A 15279-nucleotide genomic window follows, 5' to 3' on the forward strand; every position below is an offset into this window, starting at 1 on the left:
GATGATGATGCAATAACCTAGTACAGATTAGCAGAAGATTGATGATAAGAAGCGATTAAATTAGATCAACAAGAACATAATGTGCATATAAATATGATGATATGATATGGGATCTAGAATTCAGATTCTTTGATTTCGGTTCAGTGTATATTATGTTTGATTACAGAAATGTTCCGAACTAAGTCTATTCTATGCACTAGATATGTTAAAGATCTAAACCAGCAATGAGTAGAGATTGCAGATATGTTCCAGGAATATTTTCGACTTTAGTTTAAGTTGTGAACTGGAATTCAATAGCGAATTGATGAGTTTATGAATTGAATAGTGCTTTTGAGGTTTAGAGAATAGATGAAGAAATGAAAATCAGTTACAGTTGAATCTGTTCTTTGATTATGCTTAATCGATTACATCAATTGGAAATATGATTCTTGAAATATTTGATTTGAGTGGCTCTCCTTGTTTTGTTCATAGAGCCTGAGTTGATTTACTCATTCTGAGTTATGAGATGCAAGTGAGTTGTTTTCAATTAGCAGAGTTTGTTATCCAAAAAACTTGATTTTTGGATGACCTTGATTGAGAGATTTTCTCAATCTTGATTTATTTCTTTTGATTTTGAGAATTATTGATCATTTGATGAAAATTTCAGTGTCTTTTGAGATTTTTGGCTCGTAACTGATAGAAAAATTAGATTATTATCCAGATTTTTGATTGATTGTATGATTTTTCAGTACTTTGGAAATAGAAGTGAGAAATGAAATAGGCATTCGATCGATTGATTTCAGATTTCTGTGTATTCTGGTTTGAATATATTCAGACGAATGCATAACCAATCAGAATGATTTTCGATTGGAAATGAGCCAGATTTGTTCAGAAGATGAAAAAAACACAGAAAGTAAATCAAAGTGATAAGAATTCGATAAAGAATGCCAGATTGAGATATGAATTGAAGTTGCAGATTAGAATGGATGAATTAGATTGTGATTGATTATATGATTGTGCTTGATATTTCCGAAAAAAGATATCAGATTCTGAAAGAAATGCACAACAATGAATTCAATATGCATCCAATAAATTTTTTATCAGAAGATAGAGCAAACAGATGAAACAGAAGTTATGCGTTCTAGAGTGTAAACGCATAGAGAGTTTCAGCTGAAGTTGAAAAGCATTGACCAGATGGTTTCAATGACAGTTTAGAAACTCCAGAATTGGAATGAAGTCATGATTTGATAGATTACTTTACTAAACTACCAAGATGAAGCAGTATGCATGATGTCAACTGTGGTAGTGATGATTGAATTGATTTGAATTACTGACTAATATGATATGACTTATGATCAGATTGATTGAAATTACTGAATAAGCTAATCTATAATCATGATCAGATCACTGATTTGTGATCAAAAATATTGTGAGATTACACAGTAAGCCAATTGTTTCATATTGAGACAGTAGGTTTACTATTGAATTATGATTCAGAGTATTTAAAACTCTGAGTACTCTTTGATGTGAAAGTACAACATATTATCCTTGAATTGAATGATAGTCAGGGCAAATGAATCGAATTTCAATAATAAACTATATCGGACATGATATAGATTATCAAAAGCTCTGAGTACTTTGGAATCTGTGAATACAGCATATTATTCTCTAATTAATGAATAGTCCAAACAGACTAATCAGATTTTCAGAATATGCTGTAAAAAATGTGATACGGATATAAATAGATAGCTATTAAGAAGTTAATGATATGATGAGATTACAGGAATTATTGAAATCTATTGTCAAGATAGAGACTTCAGATTTCTTTGATAGATGTGGCATCGATTGATTGATGTTATGAGTGTTTGGTTATATGTGATTACATTATACCATTCTCTGATCGATGGATTATCTGAGTTGATTTTCCAGATTTTGAGAATATTCTCAGAACTCTAGTACCTGATTCAGTATTAGTTGACTTGATGTATTGCCACTTGATTATTATGATTCATGTAACAGCCATCAAGTCGATATTAAGATAGTGCTTTAATGATACGATAAGAAGGACACCAGATTTTTTTGTGTTGAAATGATATTTCAGAAGTATCCGACATCAGATGTGATTTGAGAAACACAAAGAATGTGAATATGAACCGAATAAACAGAGTTAGTAATTGAATGATAAATATAACTTTTAAACGCTGGAACTGATTGGTCAGCGAGAAAGTTATTCTTGAGACATCATTCAATTCAACGAGAAAGAGCAGTGTTTGATATACAGATTCAAAATATGAATATAAGATACAGATCTTGAAGCGATGAACATAATGACAGTATAGACTTGGTATATGTTCTATGTAGAGCATGGAATAATATAGAGAAAGAAACAAGTCGTCACTGAAACTGAATTTTCCTGAATGAGATGTCAGAAATAATTGATGATGGTATGGAAAGATTTATTCTTTCTAGCTCGATATGGTGGATCAGATTGTTCCACGTATCTAGAATAAGGAAGTGCCAGTTAGATTTTTCCTATGTACTTTAAGAAGATGAAATAGATATTGAAGAGATTCTGAGTTACGTCAAATAGTCGATAGATCCTTGATTAAGGAGAGAAATAGCTCAAAAAGAAGCCTTTTCAGTTAATTAAAGTACGAATGAATAGATACAGAATACAAGAGAATAAAAGCAGATTAGAAGAGATAATCTGATAAGAGATGAAGAGATGAGATGCGAAGATCAGAGTTATATGATTGAAGTGAGAATTACTTCAGATAATCATTCAGTGTATCAGAATTGATAGTTCGATTGAATACGATTTCGAGGACGAAATCATTCCTTAGAGAGGAGGAATTGTAAGGCCCGAAAATATTAAGTTATTAATTATGAAATTTGAGAATTAAATTCCGTATGTTTGGGCAAATATTGATTTGAGAAGTTAAGGAAATTAGAGATTTAATTTTTGAGCCAAAAATATTTAATTTGAGAATTTACAGATTTTGAGAATTAAATTTCGGGAATTCTTAAATTAAAAGAATAAATATTCGATTTGACTATTTATGGAATTTAAGATTAAATTCCAAGTTTTTGGAATTAATGTGATTTAATTCAAAAGTGAAACCTGATCAGGGGTTGATTTGAAAATATCGAAGTTGCAAGGGCTAAAGTGCAAGAGGCCGGGATTATTTAATTTAATTCGAACTTATTTAATTTTAATCCGAGTATATTTAATTTGGGAATATTTAGAGTTTTGATTTAAATTCTAATATTCTTAAATTATTTAGGATTGAAATTGAATTAAAAAGAGGGTCGAGGACTGAATTGCAATTTTTGAAGTTTCAAGGGCCAAATTGCAAATATGACAATACATATCCGATTAATAGGTGAATTATCAGCATGTTACGTGTATGTCACTTATGCAATTCAGAAACTTGAACAGAGGAAGCCGAGCTCTTTATGTTTATGTTGATTTTTGATTTTCAAAACCCCGTAACTTTTGATCCGATCGCCCGATTTTGATTTCGAAAATAGTTCTGGAATCTATGCGACGAGGACTTCGATTTGATGCAAGTATTTATTTACTTTGGCATGTTTTGAAGATTTAAATATGATCGAGATCAAAAATTGTTGTTATGCGCATGTTTTTTAAATGATATGTGGATCGTACCGAAACCGAACCGAGAAATGAACAACGTATGAGTTTAACCGAACCGAGAAATGAACAACGTATGAGTTTAATATGAATTCCAGCTTATATTCGATGATTATAGCTGCTGGTATGAGGATTAGGATGATGTTTTACTGATTTGGATATACATATGACTTGTATTGAAGTTGAAAATGATTTTGATATTTCGTCGGTTACCGATTTTAAATCGCTACGTCGTCGATTAATGTTTTGAGATCGTTTTGATAGCCTATGACTGAGCTGAGATCTTCTTTGAGATATTATTAATGATATAGCAAATTTATTCCTCAGTTTCAGACTAGTTTTGAAGGCTAACGACTCAAGACTCTGATTTCGAACCAAAGACGAAGAAGTCGAGGTTTAAAGTGATTTGATTGAAGATATATTGCTGATTTTGAATCGATTTTGAAATGATAGACTTGAACGAAGTTTGATATGAATGTTTTTATGTTATGTTTCAGATTTGAAGTGTTCAAAACCGAGAAAATACGAAGGTACAAGATGACATCACGAGTCAGGGATCTAAAACTCGAGAATGAAGCTTCTTGAGTTGTCCCGCCAAAATCACATACTTGTTTATCGCTTTGATTTTATTTGATGTTGTCGATCCATCTCAGGTAGTGGATCTTTGAATTTGATATGATTATGATATGATATGTATGGAATTGATTCTATTGCCAAGGTCGGAGGCGACCTTATTTTCTAGTCAAGAATGACTATGATAGATGGATATCCATGTCAAGATCGTTTATGAATCTTGATGGCAACGACGTTTTATGAATCAATTCTTGATCAATATATGCGTTATTTGCTCTATTGTCGAGTCGATTATGATTAGAGTCGATATGATTTATTTAATGCTTTATATGTCGATTATACTGGGAATGATTTCTCACCGGAGTTTATCCGGCTGTGGCTTTGTTTTGTATGTGTGCATTGCAAGAGATGGGGCAGGAGCTAGTCTGATAAGACATTGATAGCTTGGGAGCGAGACTTAGCAAGTGTGGACCCGGGTTTAAGTTGAAAAATGGTAGATAGATAGCATCAAACATGTTAGAACTATTATGGTTTGAAGTTCATGTATGAGACTCAATGTAGTTATGACTTTTATTGTTTTTTGAATGATCCGTTTGATGTACTAAATGCATGATTATATGCTTGAGACTTCATATATGTTTATATGCAAGTTCTAGAATTGATAAACTATGTTTTGGAGTTAGTTTTTGATGATTTGGATTGAAGGTCAAGCTTTGACAGCAAAATGCAATTTGCAGAATTCTGAAACAGAGGAGCCCGCTCGATCGGGTGAACTCCACCGATCGAGCGAGGCCCTTAAATTTCAAAAATAGAGAATTGAGCAATTGGAGCTCGCTCGATCGTGTGAGTACATGGGATCGAGTGCGGCCTGAAAATCCTGAAATCCGAGAGCTGAGGAATTGGGCTCGCTCGATCGGACGAGTTCATCCGATCGAGCGAGGTTCTTGAATTTTAAAAAAAATTAAGCTCTTGGTTTTAATATTCTTTTAATATTTGATTAATTGTTTTAATTAATCATTAATTACCCTAAGATTAGATTAGCAACCCGAGGTCCCCACAGAATTTCTATTACAACAAGATAAGTATTCGAGCACTTAAACTGTTCTTGAACAATCTATTGCTCATTTAACCCTTCGTTCAAATTATATTCGTTCTACGAAGAGATCTACTCAAGGCTCACTCAAATTCAAGCCATTGTTTGAAGAACATCGGCTGATTCAAGGATTTGAGAATTTAAGCTTTCAAAATCTTATCCATCCATCATCATCAACCGAAGAAGTTTGATAAGAACATAGAATCTTATTAGTGTAAATCTAGGAGTTCAATTTTAGGCATTTATAAGTCCTAAATTGGATTGGGTATATTACAAGACTTTGTAATAACCAAAGTCTTCTAGTGTATCCTTCCCGTGAGGAAGAAGAGGTGACGTAGGAGATTGATCTCCAAACATCCATAAACATTCCTGTGTCTTTTTACGTTACTGCATCTGTAACGACCCACGTCCTTCCAGCGCATCACTCCCCAGCCTATAGCATGGGCTCGGACCGCATGGTTCGACGGGCATCGCACTCATGACCTCCCCACTCCTGGTAGTGGGTTTTTGCCCTTCCCAGGAATTGAACCTTGTACCTCCTGGCTTAAGTACAAAGTTTTTATGATTCCTGGTACCATTGAGCTAACTTTCGCTCCACAAGGATCAAGATCTAACTCCCACATCAGGAAAAAAAAGTAAAAGGCTAGCTCAATGGTACCAAAAATCATAAAAACTTTGTACTTAAGCCTAGAGGTACAAGGTTTGATTCCTGGGGAGGGCAAAAACCCACTACCAGGAGTGGGGAGGTCATGAGTACGATGCTCGTCGAACCATGCGGTCCGAGCCCATGCTATAGGCTGGGGAGGGATGCGGTGGAAGGACGTGGGTCGTTACAAAAAAGGGCGCCCTTTTTTGTAAAGACCAACTTCCTTCCACCGCATCCCTCCCCAGCCCATAGCATGGGCTCGGATCGCATGGTTTGACGGGCATCGCACTCATGACCTCCCCACTCCTGGCAGTGGGTTTTTGCCTTTCCCAGGAATCGAACCTTGTACCTCCAGGATTAAGTACAATGTTTTATGATTCCTGGTACCATTGAGCTAGCTAGGAATCATAAAACTTTGTACTTAACCCTGGAGGTACAAGGTTCGATTCCTGGGGAGGGCAAAAACCCACTGCCAGGAGTGGGGAGGTCATGAGTGCAATGCCCGTCGAACCATGCGATCCGAGCCCATGCTATAGGCTGGGGAGGGATGCGGTGGAAGGACGTGGGTCGTTATAGCATCATATCATTCTTTCATCATTATCACCTAGTTTAGTGAGAGATGTTTTCCGTACTACTTTAGTAGCTCTTATTTACTTAGGAAGTTGAGAAGAATCGATTAAGTGAACTAACATTTACTTAATCATATTGCATTTGGGCATAAAAATTCAAAGTGTATTAACCCCCCTCTACACAAGTATTCGATCCCCAAAAGGTGGCATCAGAGAGAGTTTCTTCTTAGCTGTTGATAATCATTCATCATGATTTCTATAAATAAAAATCCCATGTTTTCTAAGGAAGATTATGATGACTGGAAAATTTGTATGCAGACACATCTTTCTGCTCAAGATGATGACATGTGGTATGTAATCACCGACGAACCTATGAAAATTTCAAAGTTAACACTGCCATAGCCATATCAGGAGGCGAACCACAGATGTTTGAACAACCCAGAGCAGAATGGAGCACTGAGGATAATAAGAAAGCAAACCTTGACGACGTAGCCAAAGAAATCTTGTACAAAACGCTAGACACATATATTTTTATTGTTTAGATAACTTAAAAAAAAATTCAAATCTATTTATATATATGTTAGGATCGGGTTTGGGAGAAAAATACACAAGTTTAAAAATATTTTGAGTTATAATAGCTCGATTCTTGAAATATTGAATACTGATTAATTAAATCGAGTTTGGTTTTCAAACCAAGCGGAAGTCACTAAAAAGTTATCCTTCATAGAAACCGATTAAATATTTTCTAAATCATTTAAAAGATATGCAATTTGAAATGATGAAAACAGTTTGTTTGAAGCATTTTATCAAACATTTTGAATGCAACATTTAGATATTTTATCAAATAAATAAAATGATTCAACAATGCAATCCAAAACAGTAGCAATAAATAAATGCAAAAAATAAAGAGACATATATTTTTTTATGGATGTTCGGAGATTTCAACAACTCATGCGTCACACCTTCCTCTTCCTCGGAAGTATAACACTAGAAAACTTTGATATATACAATACATTTATACAAACTCACTCCAAAACTAAGACTTACCCACTGTTTATGAAACGACCCTAACTCTACTTTAAATTAAATTAAATAAAATGCGGATTTTTTTGAAAATTTCGGCATGACCTCTCTATTTAAATTCAAACCCGCCTGTCCCAGACAACAAACATAATAAAATAAAAAAAACAACTGACAACACTAAATAAACTAGACCAACAAAGTGAACGAAAAACCTGAGAAAGAGATTCGACATTTCAATCGTCCATAAATCATATAGTTTAATATTTACATGTCCACCAATAATTCTAACATTTCTTACATAAACCATTGTCCCATCAACAACATGAAAGACCATAAAAATGATAAAATAAAATTTTGCGGAAGACTGGCATAGGTCGAAGGGATGTGTCGTGCTCGCATCGCCGTCTACTCGATAGTCTTGCCCCTCGATCTCCATAATAACTTATACCTGCACCAAGTAGATGTAGTGAGCCTAGGGGCCCAACAAGAATAAGGAGGAAATAACGAGTGTTTAAAAGTACATGCTTAATACTTAAAATACTTATACTTAATATACCTTGAAACTTGCTCCGAAAAGTTGAATGATAAATGTGAATGAGATGTAATGCATGCAATGAACTCACACATTTAAACTTGGGAACTTTCTTAAAATTTACTTAATCTCATACATGACTGAAACTGAATATAAACTAAGTCGAGTCAAATTAGAACTGATCTGTAACTGAAACTGTAACTGAAATCTGTAACTGTGAACTCAGATCCTTGAATTGTGACCCTGTGGTTTCGATCATGATCATGGCTACAGTGCACTATGCCGCAAGGAAGTCAGGATATCTCCCAAACTCGTATTGCCCTGTGATTGGTAAGGTAGGCCAAAATTTCTCTTAACCCCACACATACACGTCTATATTTGGTAAGGTAGGCCAAGACGTCTCTCAACCCCACACATACACGTCCTTTGGTAAGGTAGGTCAGAACGTCTCCCAACCCCACACATACACGTCATTTCTATAGTCACAATCATTTCACTTCGTTCAAAAATATTTTCTTTCATTCTTACTTGACTCGACTCAAAGATATATCATGCAATCATGGAAATGACTTTCTTTGAAAATATTTACTCGATTACTCGGTTCACAAATAAATGATGAAAGATGGTTGACAAAGATGGTGATTTAGATGGCAAATCATAGCTAAGAACTTAAACTTTACTTTAGGCACTTAAAACGTATCTCGGGCAATCTACTTGAAATGCTTATAACTTACTCAACACTTAGACAAAACGACTTCTGCTTGAAAACACGGTTCACATGCACTTATACTTAACTAGGAAGGTCACCCTCGAAGTACCATTCTTACACAATAAATCCCTGACAATATTAGTACCATCTAACAACTCAAACAACATCCACGTACTGCCCAAAACTGGAAGGAATATTGGTAAACCAACTCCGTTTAACTTGAAATCGCATTTTATAGAAATAAACAGTCAAATAGTACACTTTAAACTACTAAAAGAAATTCTCCGTTTAACTTGAAATCGCATTTTATAGAAATAAACAGTCAAATAGTACACTTTAAACTACTAAAAGAAATTTTTTTTAAACGAAAATAAACACTAAAATATGCATTTAAACAAATTAAACAGCTAGTTTTGAAAATATTTACAAAATGGATGACATCAAAACATTTAAAGTATCAATTCGAGCATGACTAACATATAAAACTCTAAAAAAAACTTACAGACTTTGAGGCGATATTTCTCGAGTTTCTTGCAACCGGAAGTAGGCACAACCCAACCAGAACCATGCTTTGATACCAATTGAAACGACCCTAACTCTACTTTAAATTAAATTAAATAAAATGCGGATTTTTCTGAAAATTTCGGCATGACCTCTCTATTTAAATTCAAACCCGCCTGTCCCAGACAACAAACATAATAAAATAAAAGAAACAACTGACAACACTAAATAAACTAGACCAACAAAGTGAACGAAAAACCTAAGAAAGAGATTCGACATTTCAATCGTCCATAAATCATATAGTTTAATATTTACATGTCCACCAATAATTCTAACATTTCTTACATAAACCATTGTCCCATCAACAACATGAAAAACCATAAAAATGATAAAATAAAATTTTGCGGAACACTGGCATAGGTCGAAGGAATGTGCCGTGCCCGCATCGCCGTCCACACGATAGTCTTGCCCTTTGATCTCCATAATAACTTATACCTGCACCAAGTAGATATAGTGAGCCTAGGGGCCCAACAAGAATATGGGGGAAATAACGAGTGTTTAAAAGCACATGCTTAATACTTAAAATACTTGTACTTAATATACCTTGAAACTTGCTCCGAAAAGTTGAATGATAAATGTGAATGAGATGTAATGCATGCAATGAACTCACACATTTAAACTTGGGAACTTTCTTAAAATTTAATTAATCTCATACATGACTGAAACTGAATATAAACTAAGTCGAGTCAAATTAAAACTGATCTGTAACTGAAACTGTAACTGAAATCTGTAACTGTGAACTCAGATCCTTGAATTGTGACCCTGTGGTTTCGATCATGATCATGGCTGCAGTGCACTATGCCACAAGGAAGTCAGGATATCTCCCAAACTCGTCTTGCCCTGTGATTGGTAAGGGAGGCCAAGATTTCTCTTAATCCCACACATACACGTCTATATTTGGTAAGGTAGGCCAAGACGTCTCTCAACCCCACACATACACGTCCTTTGGTAAGGTAGGTCAGAACGTCTCCCAACCCCACACATACACGTCATTTCTATAATCACAATCATTTCACTTTTTTCAAAAATATTTTCTTTCATTCTTACTTGACTCGACTCAAAGATATAGCATGCAATCATGGAAATGACTTTCTTTGAAAATATTTACTCGATTACTCGGTTCACAAATAAATGATGAAAGATGGTTGACAAAGATGTTGATTTAGGTGGCAAACCATAGCTAAGAACTTAGACTTTACTTTAGGCACTTAAAACGTATCTCGGACAATCCACTTGAAATGCTTACAACTTACTCAACACTTAGACAAAACGACTTCTGCTTGAAAACACGGTTCACATGCACTCTATACTTAACTAGAAAGGTCACCATCGAAGTACCATTCTTACACAATAAATCCCTGACGATTTAGTTCCCGGGCAGCACACTCAACACTTAGATTCTTGACTCTTATCATTCACTAGTCTAGAACACCATCAAGACTTAACCGAATTAGATCCCGTTTGGAACGAAATTTCCCAAAACATGAGTATAGCACTGGCATAAACCACTATTCTCGGACAGCCCTGCCCCTTGACAGAAACTGTGCACTCTTCCCACTTGGCTCCCTTGTAAACCTTCAACCCATACTCCACTAAGAATCCCAACTATAATCTAACCACTTGACCACCTCGAGACCCCACTAGCCTAAAAACAAATGCCTTACCCAAGCCTAGCAACTCAAAAGGCAGCCCTGCTCCTGACCCTTCAAGACCAACCCTTGAACCTCAAACTAAATCCTCAGCTTGAAATAGCCCTGCCCCAAGCCCATTTCCCAGCCCGAAGCAGCCCTGTCCCAAGCCCGTTTCCCACCTCGAGAAGCTCCTGTCCCAAGCCAATTCTCACCTCGAGACAGCCCTGTCCCAAGCCAATTCCCAGGCTCGAATCAGTTCTGCTCCAAGCCAAATCCCAGCCTGTCCATCAATCCCCTGATCAAGAACCAATACTCCAGCTCGTGCTAGCCCCTGCCCCTGCCAACCTGAAACCCAATCATCACAATGGCCAAACCGACAGCCTTTCAACCCATATTCTAGCTATATCCAACACAACCTAAGCGCTAGCATGTGAGCTACGTCTCAACCATGGCAGCCTCTAAATCACCAATCAAGACCACACAACAAACGAATCACATAAGCCCAAGTACAATGAGAATTCGAACTGAGGCAGAAGCAATCATTCAACAGAAACTTTTATTCTCAACAACTATCCAACACAAGAAGACGACATAAGCACGTACAACTCCATGAAACCTGAAAAGGGCTCGACGGCTTTGAAAAAAAAACAAGACAGAACATCGAGCATTCCTCATGAAAATCAGAAAAGAAATCGAGCATCTTATAAATCCAAATAAAAATCGAAATACAAGCAAGAAAACAAGCACACATCGTATTAATCTACTTGGTGGCCAAAGAAACCTAAAATTTCTTGCCTCGGCTCCAAAAATCAGAAATGGGGGAGCTCGGCCGTCGGAAAAATCAAGCTGGAAAAGATGGTGGAACTTGAGCAGCTCGCCTGGAGGGGTGTTTTCACCGGAAGAAATGGAGCTGGCGGCGGCCGGAGGCTGGATATGGAAGAGGGAAAGTGCCGATCGCCTTGGGAGGAAAATGAAGGGAGAACATGGAAGTTTGTATTGGCCAGGCTTGAGGGAGGGGAAAAGTGTTTGGGCCGATGTAATTAGGTAGGGTGTAATCCCTTATTGGGCCGGGTCAACACATGAGTTTAAGTGTCTAAGTAAATATTATATAATATGCAGTATTTTATATGGCGCGAGTAAAAGTGTTCTTCTCAGATTTCGCAAATAATCAAATTTGAAAATTCAAGAATTAAACACTTTAAATATTTTAAAATAATTTTAAAAAAACTAGATAATCATTTAAAAGAAATTTAAATTAATACACATGCGGAAATAAAAACCTTTAACATGATTTGGACAATTAAAAAGCATTTAAAATAAATAAGCTAGACATTTAAAATAATTTAAAATAACTAACCGCTAAACTAGGCTATTTAAAATAAATAAATAAGTTGGACAACTAAAAATCATTTAAACAAATAAGCTAAATAGTTAAAATAATTTGAACGAATAAACTAAACAATTAAAATAAAAAAAATCATTTAAATAGGCAAAAACAAATTGCACAATAAAATCATTTGAATAAATAAGTAATATTTTATTAACACATAATTCAAATAAAGAATTTAAATCAAATAAACTTAAAAATAAAAATCTTAATATTTATTAAATTAAATGCATGCGATTTAGTAAATTGGATTTTAGGTGTTACAATTCCTTCCCCCCTTAAATGAAATTTCGTCCTCGAAATTCATGACTTACTAACTAGGTTCGAACACCTTATACCCGATCAACACTAAGTTCTCAAACTTCGCACCCACATCAGTTGACGCTAATTAACTTACTCTGTGCACTATGATGCTTACAGAGATCTATATCACTAAGGGCCTAACTAACTCCTACCGCAAAAATAAATTTGTAAATTCCTATATACCCCCAAATGATTGAAGCCCTAAAGAAATTTTCTTTTTTTTTTTTAGTCACTGTTCCCATGTGACTGTAAGAGTTTTTTTTTTCGCCACCTAAACTCCTAAAATATCTGATATCTTCCTTAGTTTGATAACTTTAAATCCTAGATCCCAATTTCAAGCATTAAAGTTCCTGTATACCCATTAAAGAATTTATGTCGATCTTTATCATAAATTAAAAACTTTCCTATCCACGAAGCTACGCTTATTGTCTATTTACCAATTAAACTTAACTCATATAACATACAACTCGAGCTCTTAAGAGATTCACAAGTTCTCAAAATACTTAGAAACTAAACACTAAACTTCTCTAAATAGGATAGCTAAGGGACTGCACTATTCTACCTCGTTAGACCTCGAAATAAAATATGAATCTGACACATACTTCACAACGAAGACACATGGAACCCATCATGCATCACTAACAACTCTGCACCACTTATTAGCAATGCTACGCTTATTGCTCTTGGACTATGCTCAATCGCCTTATTAGTTACTATAACTCTCAACGCTTCTAAGAATGCTTAAAATTTTCTTAAACAACGGCTCTAGCTCAGCTAACCTTCAAGTGGGACGAATGATTCTTCTCAACTTAGAATTGATCGACCTAATTCCATAAATAAATTTAATCCAACCCCTGATAAGAAAATAAAATCTTAAAATCCATTGTGGTTCAGTCCTATGGTATTAACCGATAACATATAGAACCCAAATATGTGACTAAACAGATCACAAATATCCATTCACCAATTTATACGTTCATCTCTGGCATCTTTGATTCTACCGGAAGTTCAATTCTTAATTAAAATTTCTCAACAGATTTATCCACTTTTCTATCCCAGACGCAACTACTAAGAAATATCTATTTATACCTCAAGCCAAATTATACCACGTACTATTATCCACTTATTGGATTAGATCATCTCTAAGTACCAAACAATTTTTACATATCGTCTGATGACATATCTCAAATCCCTAGTTCAACTTAACCGCAAGTCTGACAAATACAAAAATCCCCAAACTATTGTATGGCACAACCTGAATTCATACTTCAAAGAAATTAATATGCAATTGGAAACCTTGCACAGTTTGTAATTCGATTGCAAATACTTTCTCATTGTTCCCCAAGTACCTTAGTATTTTACCGATAAATAAATATTCAGCTTATTCGGAAATCTTCCTAAATATTATATTCATCCTTCTGTACCCATAGTTGGTGCAAAAGCCTTATCGGTTGACATTCACAAAATCTTAGAACGCTAGTATATATTACCCAAAAGTATTCTAAGGGCAGCTCTATTTTCCTATCTCGCGACTGACCACCTATTCAGCTTACCAAAGTCATCTATTTACTCTTAACGATCCTATTTAAAATTGAAACAACCCATTTGATTAATCTACTACCTGGCAGTCTACTCGCTAGAAATTATATAATTAGTAGTTGTCATTCCTTGGATCACAACAATAACTTAGGATTTTATCTAATACCAATACTAAATTCCAACGGTCTAAACACTTACTAAGCGGTTACGAGTCGATTCTCTTCACAAGAATAGAGATGATAATTTGAAACTATGATCCACCCAAATAATTCACCATGATGGATCATGAAAGGAAACAAATACACAAGTAATGTTGTTTAATACGAAATGAAATAATGCAAGCATTGCATGCAAACGAGCTGAAAATAAGAATTTAGATAAGTGAAAACAACTCACTCATAATTAAATTCTAGGGATGAATGAATAATAATAGAGGCTCCATGAATAATGAATATGAGCCAACAAGATAGCAATTCTCGTGATCACTCATCCATGAGTACTGAAATCATGCTCAAACAAGCAGCGCACAATTAAGAGCAATCAGTGTGACTTCAGTCGAGAGAAGTCCACGCAAGTCAATAATCAGGGAAAAACAATGGTCTCAAAGTAAAATCAGATGTCAGCCACAACATAAGTAGATAACTAAAAACAAAGACAAGGTGAATCTTACTCACATCAACATGTGGACCTATAACCGAAGAAAAATTCCAAGAAATGAAAAATATAAACAATATTTTACTAAGAAGTTCAACTAATGCCAAAGTGGCAGAATTCAACGTTGATTAATGTCATACGAATCCATCAATGCTCAAAGGAAGTGCAAAGAAATTTCGGGTACTCAAAAGAATATGTTGCAACAGATTTGAGCACAAAAGAAGGAAAAAGGAAATAACGATCGGAATAATAATTCACATAATCGAAAGACTCATAGTAACCGACTCCCTAATTCCAAAATCATATCTACCCAAATACCAAAAGAAACTCAAATTATCCATAATCATATAAACAGAGTACATATCCCAAGTATTTGCACGGCTTCGATTCATAAATTTAACTGACAAAACATGCACCTAACAATTTCT

At 35.1% G+C, this 15279-nt stretch overlaps 1 long non-coding RNA gene across 2 annotated transcripts; it reads right to left on the reverse strand.

The window, feature by feature from the left end:
• Nucleotides 1-7735: 7735 nt before the first annotated feature.
• LOC140883106 (uncharacterized) lies at nt 7736-11977 on the reverse strand. Of its 2 annotated transcripts, XR_012150325.1 has the most exons (3): nt 11764-11977; nt 9279-9772; nt 7736-7983 (listed from the first exon to the last, which is right to left on the reverse strand). It is a non-coding gene; the product is annotated as an uncharacterized lncRNA (long non-coding RNA). The 2 variants fall into 2 exon arrangements; XR_012150324.1 differs by having other exon boundaries at nt 7736-9772.
• Nucleotides 11978-15279: the final 3302 nt, after the last annotated feature.

The sequence above is a fragment of the Henckelia pumila genome, chromosome 2, assembly GCF_033568475.1.
Source record: "Henckelia pumila isolate YLH828 chromosome 2, ASM3356847v2, whole genome shotgun sequence".
In the NCBI taxonomy this organism is placed as follows: Eukaryota; Viridiplantae; Streptophyta; class Magnoliopsida; order Lamiales; family Gesneriaceae; genus Henckelia; species Henckelia pumila.